Below are 12,452 nucleotides of genomic sequence, written 5' to 3'. Positions count from 1 at the left end.
CAATGAAAGTAATTCCACTAAAAAAGATTATTATTTTCTTAATCTAATGTAGTGTTATCTTTTTTGTAGACTTGATTATTCATCAATTATACTGATGCTGTAATAATGTTTATCCCTTGTTATTTTAGGAACAATATGTTTAAGCTAGTTTCAAATATGATATACTGCTAGATGGTGGGTTTCTTTGACAAGTAATGGAATAGGAACAATATGTTTAAGCTTGTACGGTAATTATAATCTGTTTAATTAATTTGTTGTCAATTTATAAGGGTTATATATTGCCAAAGTAATAGGAATTCTGTTTTATTCAGATATTTGACTCATTCGGCGTCGTTTCTTTCCCCAAATCATATGATTAAATTTGTTATATGATTAAATACTATCTTTTCGACTAAAAATATATATTTAATACTAATTAATTTTTTATATTAATAAGGTTTGATTCTAATATTAAAATATTAAAATAATTATAAATATTATATTTTTAAATAACTTATTACTCAATTTACATTATTTTAAAAATCTAAATCCAAATCTTGAAATACTAATTTAAAGATATAGTGCCTTTCTCATCAATGGATTTAGATTTCATACAAAATATCGCGAGAGATTGAGGAGAACTCAAAATTGTGGAATATTTGTTAATTCTTCAATTACAAGTTATGCTAGTGCTAGGGATAGTAATCCTGATGATGGAAATGTGGAGTATTACGGACTTCTTACTGACATTATTAAGTTGGATTACTATGGCAAATGGAAAATTGTCTTATTTCGATGTGATTGGGTTGATGTTAATACTACTCACGGAATTAAAAAAGATCAATTTGGTTTTACAATGGTGAACTTCTCTCGATTGATTCACACTGGACAACAACTGATAGATGAGCTGTATGTATTTTTTTCTCAAGTGAAACAAGTTTTTTACTCGAAAGATCCAACTGATGAGGGTTGGTGCGTTGTACTCCGTAACACCCCTAGAGACTTGTTTGACATGGGCAATGGAAGTAGAGATGACATCAACGAAAGATCAGAAATTTTGCCTTTTCCAGAACAAACTTAAATGAAAATATCTCTAGTACTAGTACACAATTTCAATGGGTTCGTCAGGATGTTGATGAAGATATTTACGAATTATGATGTAGTAAGATTTTAATTATATGTAATATCATAATTTAAATCTTGGTCTTGTTAAATATTTTAACTATTTTATATGTACTATTATTGTTGTAATTAGTTACTAAAATTTCAACTATTTTATGTGTATTGCAGATAAAATGCCTAAAAGAAGATTGCGAGATCTAAGTATTGTTCAAAATACTCCAAATTCGGAAGAAACAAATAGTGAACAACAGACTGCTATTGGATCTTCGAATGTTCCAAATATACCTGATGAACCTGCAGAAATTCAAAGTAATGTTAAATTTAATTTACATGTGTGTTGACTTTTATTATTGATTTCTTTTTCAAATTCTTATATTATAATATACCATTTTTCAGCTGAAAGTGGTGGGACGTGCAGAGGTCGAGGACGTACGCTACTTAAAGATTTATACGAGTTAAATCATGTCGAGCGTGTCAAAGTATCTAGAAACAATCTTGGCCAGCCTGTTGGATCAGAAGCTCGACTTTTAGTAGGATATTTGTGCATTATAGCACGAAATGTCAATATGTTGCCTATCAACTATGACTCATGGCATCAAATGCCTGATAGTAACAAAAATGAAGCTCTCAATAATATTAAGGTAACAAAACGTGAATGTAATTTATAAAACTTTGGTTTAAGTTTCATTTATATTTACTTTTTAAACTTGTGTTTTTTGTAGGAGAGGTTTGCTTTAGAGGTCTCCGATAATTATGTCAAGAAGGCATTGGGAAAAAGATGGAGAGACCATAAAAGTACTTTAAAGAAAGAATATTTTAAGACAAAAACAACCCTCGAAGAGAAATTGCAAAATGTCTTGTCGGGAATGTTGAGGTACCAATGGGAAGATGCGGTTAGATTTTGGAATTCAAAGAAAGGAGAGGTATTACGTACTTCCAAACTTTTATAATTGTTTCAGTTTATAGTATTTACTATATACGTAATAATAATTTCATAATGTAGGATCGTGAACGAGTTGGAACAAGCAGCAGGCAAAAACAGAAATTCACTCACACAGTTGGGTTAAAAAGTTTTGCTTGTGTAGCTGAGGTCGAGGTATTTTGAATTTATTAATTGTGTCAAATATTTATTACTTTCTATTAAATAATATTTTTACTATTATATTGTAGGAACTGTCATCTAGTCAAAAAGTCGGACGCCTTCAGCTTTTTGACATTACACATAGGAAAAAAGATGAATCTCCTATGACTTCTGAAGCTACAGAAATTATGGTATGTTTACTTAATAAAATTTGAATTATTTTGAATATTTATAGTGTTTAATTATAATGGTTTAATTCGTCGTTTGTAATGCAAATAATGTTAAGTTATGTTGCATTTGTTTTTATTATATATTTCGTTTCTAACTTTTTGATTGATTTTTTAGGAGAAACTAAAGGATAAAAAGGAAGAGTATGAAGCGATTGCTTCGGGTGATAGTTCTATTAATGTTGACGACATTGATAATCAGATTATTACTGAAGTTTTGGGTCCTGAAAGGTATGGTCGGGTTCGATTTCAAGGATCTTTTGTTAACCCAACCCAATAATTTGGATCCAGCTCGCAACAATACATGTCTTCGGGAAGTCAGGCTCAAGCTGAAGATCAAAGGTTAAGAGACCAGATGGCTCAGGTGCAAGTGAGCACAGTTGAGCAAATTGCTCAACTTAAAGCGAAGACAGCATCGAGAGAAGTTGAGGTTCAAAGAAAATATGAAGAACTCCAGCTACAATTTAAAGTGAAGGCAGTAGCGAGGGAAGTAGAGCAGAGCAGAAAGTACGACGCACTCTAACTACAACTTTAGAATATTATGAAGATGCTTCAGTAGTCGCAAAATCCGCCATCTTAGACATTTGTTGTCCTCAAAACTATTTTTATTTTTGGAAAAAAACAAAAATTAGTTGTCGATTAAAATTGGAAGAATTGGGAGTCGCCACCAATCTTTTATTAAGGTGTGATTGGGTCACCTAAAAACGACTTTGGACTACGAATTTTAGAAAAATGGGTCCGGGAGTCGGTTACGTATAAGGAAGGATTAGCACCTTCATTACGCCCAAAAATTGGTACCTAGTTAATTAATTAATGCCTTAATGTCGAAAATTTGAAAAATATAATCCTTAGCAAAAACTTAAAAACGTTACGTATTAAGACCCTTATCATTTCACTAAAAGAAAATGTCACACCCAATGCGTTAGGGCACGACATTCTAATTTCCTCAAAAATGAATTAGGCCAGAATACTCGTGTAATAAAAATTTAAAAAAATATCCATTTATTCAAGATTTAAGAAATTGCGGCCCAATACGTTAGGGCACAATTCCTCCAAAATCCCAAACTCGGAATATTTCCTTTATTATTTTTTAGAAAAAATCTTCATTTCGAGAAATCATTGCGTCACATCCAATACGTTAGGACACAACGTGTTGAATTCCCAATAATGAGTTCTTATTTTTTTGATTAAAGAGAAATGCTCGATTGTTAGATTTAACGAAGAAAATCGGAACCCAATACGTTAGGGCTCAATTTCCTTGGAAATCCTAAATACGAGCATTATCTCAATTTTGAAAATTTTCTATTTTTAAATTTGAGTGAAAAATGATGTAACGTTATATTATATGTGCAAATATCGTGATAACAAATACAACAATAGCATAGAAATAATATAAACAAATGAATAAACGAAACAAATATACATAAGGGAAAAAAAAGTTAATGACATGCAAAGTATTAAATAAACGAGCAAGAAAAAAAATTAATGAAAACATAAATAAATAAAAAAATAAAAAAAATATAAAGAATAAAAGGTACATGACATATACATTAAAACTATGAAGAATACACATGAATTTATACATAAAATTTAGATTATAAAAATTTATATAAACAAAATACATATTTGTGAAAATAAAGAAGAGTATAGAAATATATATATTATAAAATATGTGTTAAAATATAAGTAGATATTTAAGCATTTTTTGAAAATAAAAAAGGGATATATACGTGTTCATAAATATAAAAGAATATTTGTTTTTTTACAATATATATAGATTAAAAATAATAAATACATGATCGAAAATAAATATGTGTATATATAAATATAACAAATATTAGCTTGAAAAAAATAAAAATAAATATGTACATATATACATTTATACAATTATATATAAAAATAAATTAAATAATAACTACATTATATTCAAAAATATACGTATATATACATGGAAATAAATATATACATAAATATGCATATATATAAAAAAAGAAAATAATAATTACATATGAAAATAATAATTACATTATCAATGAATAAAAAAATAAAAAAACTAAATTGAATTGTAAAATAAAAAATTGGGGCAAATTCGCAAATAATTAAATCCCAAAGGACTGTATTGAACGCGTGAATAATCATGAAAGGACTGAAGGGAAATTTTCCCTTTTCCTCTAAACGGCGACCTTCCACAGAGACCAAATTGAAATTAAAAATAAATTAAAGATGAAATTTAAAAATAAAATAAACTTAATTGTAAAAATATTAAAAGGCGGAGGGGCTAAAAGCGCAATTTACCCCTCCGCGCAAAAACACGCGGATCCTAGGCCGGGTCGGGTCTGAGTCGGGTCCACCCATGTCCAAAACGACGCCGTTTTGGAGGGCTATTTAAGCCACTACTTCTCTAAAAATTTTCATTTGCAGCCTCTTTTAAAAAAAACAAAAAAAAACACTTCAAAAGTCTCCCCTTCCCCAGTCGTCCGGCCTCCAGTCCGATCATCGGCCAGTTGTCGGCCACCTTGCCGGTCGCCGATCTCTGGCGCCAGTACCGCCGTCTACGGTGGTCGAAAAAGGGGAAAATTCCCTATTCGGCTCCCTCGACCTCTCTAAACCCGAATCCGGGTTCAAAAGTCCCAAAAAAACCATCAAAAACCGCAAGGGAGTCCAGAAACCTTTCAGTTTCCGGCCACTAATCCTCGGGGGTGGCACCCTCGATCGCCCACAATACCGCAGGTCCGAACCCAGATAAGTTCTCTCTTTTATTTTATTTAATATCAGTGTATAAAAAAATAACAAAACGAAAATATCCACCTTTAGTTTCGATTGATTCTTTGTTGGTGCTGTAGAAATGCTTCTTTTTTATTAATTTTTCGGCCCCTCATTACAGTGTATCAATGGCTTTTTTATAGCCATAATAAAACAATAACATTGAGAGTAAATCTGTTCATATCGATCTTGATTCGCAATCTTTGGATTTTTCTTTCCATGTACTATTTATTTCTTTCTTGATGTGGAGGTGCATATGCGACATTTGCGGCGGTGTGCAAGGATGAGATTGCTGTGGTGGCTATTAGGGTTTCTGCTATACTCTTTGTGTTTTTTGGGCTAGCAGATTAGGGCTAGCAATTTGGGCCTTATTGGGCTGAATTATTTGGGCTATGTATATGGTTTTTTAGCCAGGCCAAAATTGTCCCATTACAGCTGCCCCTCTTTGCTCGTTATTGTGTAACGAGAACGAAGCAAAGACTTTAGAAATGGCCAATTTTGCCTGACCATGCTAAACTTCGGGGCTCTTTTCGCTTCAAGTAGCTCCATTCCCTCCTACTGCATAGGAGCTAATGCTTCAATCTACTTCATTGCAATATCAGGGAGATAGGATTTGTACGTTGTAGTTTCTCAAGAGCACAAAATTTGCTATCTACTCCACTGCAACTTCAGGGAGACAAGACTTATGGCTCTTAACTCGATCTGCTGTAACTTAAAGATAAATCTGATACAATCTGCTCTACCATAATTTCAGAGAGATAAGATCTGTTATTTTAATCCGCTCCGCTATAACCTCAGGGAGATAGGATTATCGGTTTTAATCTGCTCCACTGCAACCTCAGGGAGATAAGATTTACCATCCTCGATCTGCTCCACTACTGCTTAGGGAGATAAGATATGTAATTTTCAACATATTCCATTGCTGTTCAGGGAGACAAGACTAGGGACTTCGATCTGCTCCACTACTGCTTAGGGAGATAAGATCTGTAATTTTCAACCTACTCCACTGCTGCCCAGGGAGAGAAGGCTGGGGACTTTGATCTACTCCACTACTGCTTAGGGAAATAAGATCTGTAATTTTCAACCTACTCCACTGCTGCTCAGGGAGACAAGGCTGGGGACTTCGATCTGCTCCACTACTGCTTAGGGAGATAAGATCTGTAATTTTCAACCTACTCCACTGTTGCTCAAGGAGATAAGGCTGGTGTCTTCGATCTGCTTCGCTGTCAGTGCAGGAAGGCAAGATCTGTTATTTTTAACCTGCTCCGCTGCAACCCAAGGAGGCAAGGCTGGTGTCTTCGATCTGCTTCGCTGTCGGTGCAGGAAGGCAAGATCTGTTATTTTTAACCTACTCCGCTGCAACCTAGTGAGGCAAGGCTAGTGTCTTCGATCTGCTTTGCTATCGGTGTAGGAAGGCAAGATCTGTTGTTTTTTACCTGCTCCGCTGCAACCCAGGGAGGCAAGGCTGGTGTCTTCGATCTACTTCACTGTCGATGCAGGAAGGCAAGATCTGCTATTTTTAACCTGCTCCGCTGTATCCCAAGGAGGCAAGGCTGGTGTCTTCGATCTGCTTCGTTGTCGGTGAAGGAAGGCAAGATCTGTTATTTTTACTGATCTGCTCTCTGGGGAACGCGACCTGTATAATGAACCTATTTATGCCTAATGATTGGGATGGCATAAAATGCTCCTAACTAGACATGTGTGAATGGTGTTTGCATGAATGCATAGTTTTTTTTTCGAGAATGATCCCACCTAGGTTGTCATTATTCGAAGATTATTAAGGCTTTAACACTGACGTGCTACAACGCCTTCTTGCTTGGCTGGCTTTTCTGAAGAAACATTTAGTCATGTTGACCCCACTGGAAACCTCAAAGTTTAATCTATTGGGGCGCAAAAATTCATACCATCGTTCTCCCACTATAACCCAAGGGTAGAAATATATGGCTTTTCCTCAATCCTTTCCTATCACAATTCAAGGACGCAGGATCTAAATCTCTCTGGTCACTTACACCATTCCCAAGGTATCATACCAAAGGTTCATGCACAAATGAAAGTTTTCCTCTCCGAGAAAACCTCTTCCCATTGTCTGGTGATCATTGCTTGCTTGTTCATTTAAGCTTTTTCACCAACCTGACATCTTGCCATTTTGTTCCATCAATGCTTTGACAACAAAATCTGAAGGGATAGTCTCAATTTAGACTTTTCCCTCTTAGATTTCCAACCTTTAAACCTGGTACATTCTAAACAATAGTTCTGTTTCAGGTTCCCGTATTATTTAGAAACTTCTAGGGTAATATGCAAAACTTCCCTTGTGAAAGTTATATTAGTTCATTGATCATTATTCCAATGCAACATGCTTGCAAAAAATGTCATAACAATGAATGAGAATAAAATTAGTTCTGAGCATAGCTCGAAAGGAATAAATTATCACAAATAGTAAAAAGGATAACAAATAAATTGATTGGGAATGTGAATCTTTGAAAAGAATGAAATATTCCAAGAATAACAAATTCAATAGTATGAAAATTGGATGCCCCAGATATCCCAGCTTGAACTTCTCTGTACAAACTTTTTGAAGATCCTTCTGAGTTTGACATGTGTTTAGGAGATCCACAGTACTCTGCCAATGCCCCAAGATGTTGCCTTCCATTTCCTGATCATTCAGGTATAACAAGATCACCACATGCTTCAATCTGGTTAAAATTCGAGTTGCTCTAATCACCTCGTACCCCATTCTGATCAATATTTGAGCCACCCTTTTCGGGTTTTCAACTCAAATCCCCTTTGGTCTTAAGGTGCCCTTTGCGGGTTTTCACCTTGGCCTCTCATTTTTCTTTTTTTTAGGGCAATATGGCATTAATCGTGAGCAGACTACAAACTTTTGATATTGAGCTGTTGCTCAAATTTAGTACATTGTCAGATATGATCCTTTTGGCGTTCCATATGATTCTTCAAGAATTTGCTAACTGTCAACTTTGTGACATTGACATACGAAGCAGCTTCCACTCATTTAGTAAAGTAATTGACGATCACAAAGATGAATTGATGACCGTCAGACTCTTTTGGCGAGATCGACCAAATGACCTTCATGCCCCACATAAGGAGAAGTCATGTATCCCAATGATTCTTTGTAGGGTAAGATCCGTTTCTCGACTTGTTCTACCATCCTTAACAAGTCCGAAAATAGGCTACAATCTATGTCATCTTCAAAGTCATGAGATCCCTCTAAACACATATCTCGCTCAAAAGAAGGTTCGAAATCTGTAGCAGCGTCACTCATGTCATTGATATCTGAGGACCTATAGTAAGCACAAAAGAATATACAAAAGAATGTGTGAATTTACGAATAATTATTTGAACAATATAATTATGAATGAAAGAATGATGTGGAAGAAAATCCAAAAGAATAAAAGAATAATTACTCGCAAAGAATGAAAGAATATTGGCTCAAAAAATAAATGCAAAGATGTATTTTATTAGAATAATGATGTTCAAACATGAGCCTATTTCACAAAGGAATTCCTATCATTTTTAGGCTAAAAACAACAAGAATATTCTGAACATTACTCTAAATAAGCTCTAAAAACTACAGAGATTTCTTCCGCAATCCAATGATTTTGAACACTTCCAAATTAATAAGGGCGGACATCTAACAAGGTCCCTTTTCAATTGTGTCTTCATATATGACATTGATGTGAACCATTCCCAACACATCTTCATATATTGCATTCACTCCATTATCGATCATGATTGGGTAGCGGATTAGATGAATTATCCAACTTGACAATACCCATGTTGATGAATTTTTCAATTAGCTTTTTGAAGGTAATGCAATTCTCTATTAAGTGCCCCGTAATTCCCGCATGGTAATCACATTGTGCGCTCGTATCATACCACTTGGGGTACGGAGGTTGTCGAGGTTTTAAGTAGGAAGGGGCAACAATGTGTGCATTGAACAAGTTTTGATACAGCTCCTTATACAACATCGAAATTGGTGTGAACTGGAGCTTCTCAGTACCTTGTTTCACTCCAAGTTCTTGTCTTAATGAACCTTGCTAATTAGCAATCGATTTGCTGTACGTATTCACGTTGTTCACATCACTTTCTTTTTCCTTTGAGGCTTGCATTCTATTATTTCCTCCAGCATCAATCTTTCTGCTCCTTATGGCGCTTTCAATCATTTCACCATTCATAACTATGTCAGAAAAGCTTTTCGTAGCACTTCCTAACATGTGTATGATGAACGGGGCTTTCAATGTATTTATAAAGAGCGTTGTCATTTCTCTTTCCAAGAGTGGTGGCTGAACTTGGACGGCGATCTCCCTCCACCTCTGTGCGTATTGCCTAAAGCTTTCACCGGACTTCTTTTCCATGTTTTGTAGAATGATTCTATCTGGTACCATGCCAATTACATGATTGTACTGTTTCATGAATGCTTGTGCTAAATCCCTCTATGAACCAATCGTGCTACGGCTCAGTTGATTGTACCATTTAGATGCTGCCCCTACGAGCTATCTTGGAAACAGTGTATTAATAGCTGGTCATGGCTAACATATCCAGCCATTCGCCTGCAGAACATGGTGATATGAGCTTCTGGGCAAGTTGTCCCATTGTACTTCTCGAATTCTGGCATCTTAAACTTGTGAGGGAGTACTAAATCTGGAACTAAGCTCAGCTCTTTAGCGTCAATCCCGCAATAGCTTTCAGTGACTTTCATCGCGTTGAATTTCTCCTCGAGCCATTTGCACCTTTCCTCTAACCGCCTTGGTAACTCCTCCTTTAATCTTTCCTTTTCAGTCACTTCATCAAAGTCAGGAATGGCAGATTTAGTAGGGTTGTTTCCGGGGTTAGAGCCTAATCCAGCTTGAAAGTTTGAAGCACCGGCCTAGGACTGCTGAGGCCTGATTGTGATAGTAGGTTTGTGCGTATATTCAGCTTGAACTCGCACATGTGGAGGAGTAAAGCCTGGAGGATAGAGTGGTTCATCCTCATTACCCTCTTCGACATTAGCCATGGGACCATTTCCCTTATCACCTCCTCCAGTCAACAGTTGGGTTAGCTTTGCAATCATATTATTTTGGGATTCCATTATTTTATCTATCATTTTTTGTTGAATCTTCTCAAGCTGCTAATTCACTTGTTGTTGAAGCTGATCCTGCATTTCTTTTTGGAACTGTTCTAGCCTTTGGTTCATGTCTTTAGTCTTTGATCGAGTACCGTAGCAGTGTTTGGCAAGTTGGTTGGTTTCCAGATTAACTGAGGAATGATTTTAATCGATTAGGCTCTTTTAGTGGACTTTAATGTTTATGATGTCATGCAATGCGAATGCATGCAATAAATGCATAAAGAGATGTTGATTCTAATTCAATTCTATTTAGAAATCTTTATTAGAAAACAAATCTCTTTACATAAAATGAATATTTATACGGCCTTGCCCTCATAGGCGGAGATATTCGATCCTCTTCTTCATTCGAGCGTTAAGATAAATCTCACAAACTCTTCAAAAAAACGTCTCTTCTATCTCTTTTTTGCTCAATCCAGGCCGTAACTTGTTGCTCACTCATCCTCGTGATGCTCGTTGGCTTCTCTTTAAAAAGGTTCAGCAGCTCTCGAATAATCTTTACCATATTGAATCCTTGGGCAATGGAGCCATAGTCGTGTAGTCCTCCATTAAATTATCATCCTTCTCTTATCACGTGTTCTTGGACCATATTCGGACAACCATATTGTCATCCACTTTATCAAGAAACCTATTTTCTTATGACAAGCTCTCTATTTAGCAACTGAACGTGAATCAACACCTCTTTTTTAAGATGCAAGTGTAATGCAATCATAACAATAACAATATAAAAAACAAGTTAGTACAAAGTAAAAGCAAATAAATAAAGTACCTACTCAGGTGACCTCTAGGGGTTTGGCATAGTTCTACCTAGGGCAAGTTCCTAAGGCTCACTATATGTGGTTCAGTTCTAAAGTAAAGGTACCCGAACCAGCAGAGTCCTCGATCTTCACCCATTATAGGCTCATATAGATCAAGTTCGGTTCAGGGGGACACATTTTCCCTATGACTATACGGAGATGAAAATCTCACGAAGGCATAGGTACCGATGTATCCCGAAAGCGATCCACTATCCTATACCAAGGTGAAAACCTCACGAAGGAATAGTTTCTCACTCCCACTTAGAGGGTAAAATTATCCAACATATGTAATGTACAATGCAAAAAAAAAAACAATTTAAAGTACTTAGATCAATTAAGCATGAAAATAATGTATGCAAGAGGATTTTTAAAACAAGTTTCATTTTTTCGACTATAAGACAAAAATTAATCAACTTTGTGGCTCGACTCTCAAAAGTCCCCAGCGGAGTCGCCAAGCTGTCGAAACCATTTTTATTTTTGGAAGAAAACAAAAATTAGTTGTCAATTAAAATTGGAAGAATTGAGAGTCCCCACCAATCTTTTATTAAGGTGTGATTGGGTTACCTAAAAACGAATTTGGTCTACGAATTTTAGAAAAACGGGTCTAGGAGTCGGTTACGTATGAGGAAGAATTAGCACCTTCATTACGCCCAAAAATTGGTACCTAGTTAATTAATTAATGTCTTAATGTCGAAAATTTGAAAAATATAATCCTTAGCAAAAACTTAAAAACGTTACATATTAAGGCCCTTATCATTTCAGAGAAAGAAAATGCCACACCCAATGCGTTAGGGCACGACATTCTAATTTCCTTAAAAATGAATTAGGCCAGAATACTCGTGTAATAAAAATTTAAAAGAATATCCATTTATTCAAGATTTAAGAAATCGCGGCCCAATACTTTAGGGCACAATTCCTTCAAAATCCCAAACTCGGAATATTTCCTTTATTTTTTTTTTAGAAAAAATCTTCATTTCGAGAAATCAATGCGTCACATCCAATACGTTAGGACACAACGTGTTGAATTCCCAATAACGAGTTCTTATTTTTTTGATTAAAGAGAAATGCTCGATTGTTAGATTTAACGAAGAAAATCGGAACCCAATACGTTAGGGCTCAATTTCCTTGAAAATCCTAAATACGAGCATTATCTCAATTTTGAAAATTTTCTATTTTTAAATTTGAGTAAAAGATGATGTAACGTTATATTATATGTGCAAATATCGTGATAACAAATACAACAATAGTATAGAAATAATATAAACAAATGAATAAACGAAACAAATATACATAAGGGAGAAAAAAGTTAATGACATGCAAAGTATTAAATAAACGAGCAAGATAAAAAAATTAATGAAAAC

Source organism: Gossypium hirsutum, chromosome D03 (assembly GCF_007990345.1).
Source record: "Gossypium hirsutum isolate 1008001.06 chromosome D03, Gossypium_hirsutum_v2.1, whole genome shotgun sequence".
NCBI lineage: Eukaryota > Viridiplantae > Streptophyta > Magnoliopsida > Malvales > Malvaceae > Gossypium > Gossypium hirsutum.
This window is presented reverse-complemented; position numbering follows the sequence as displayed.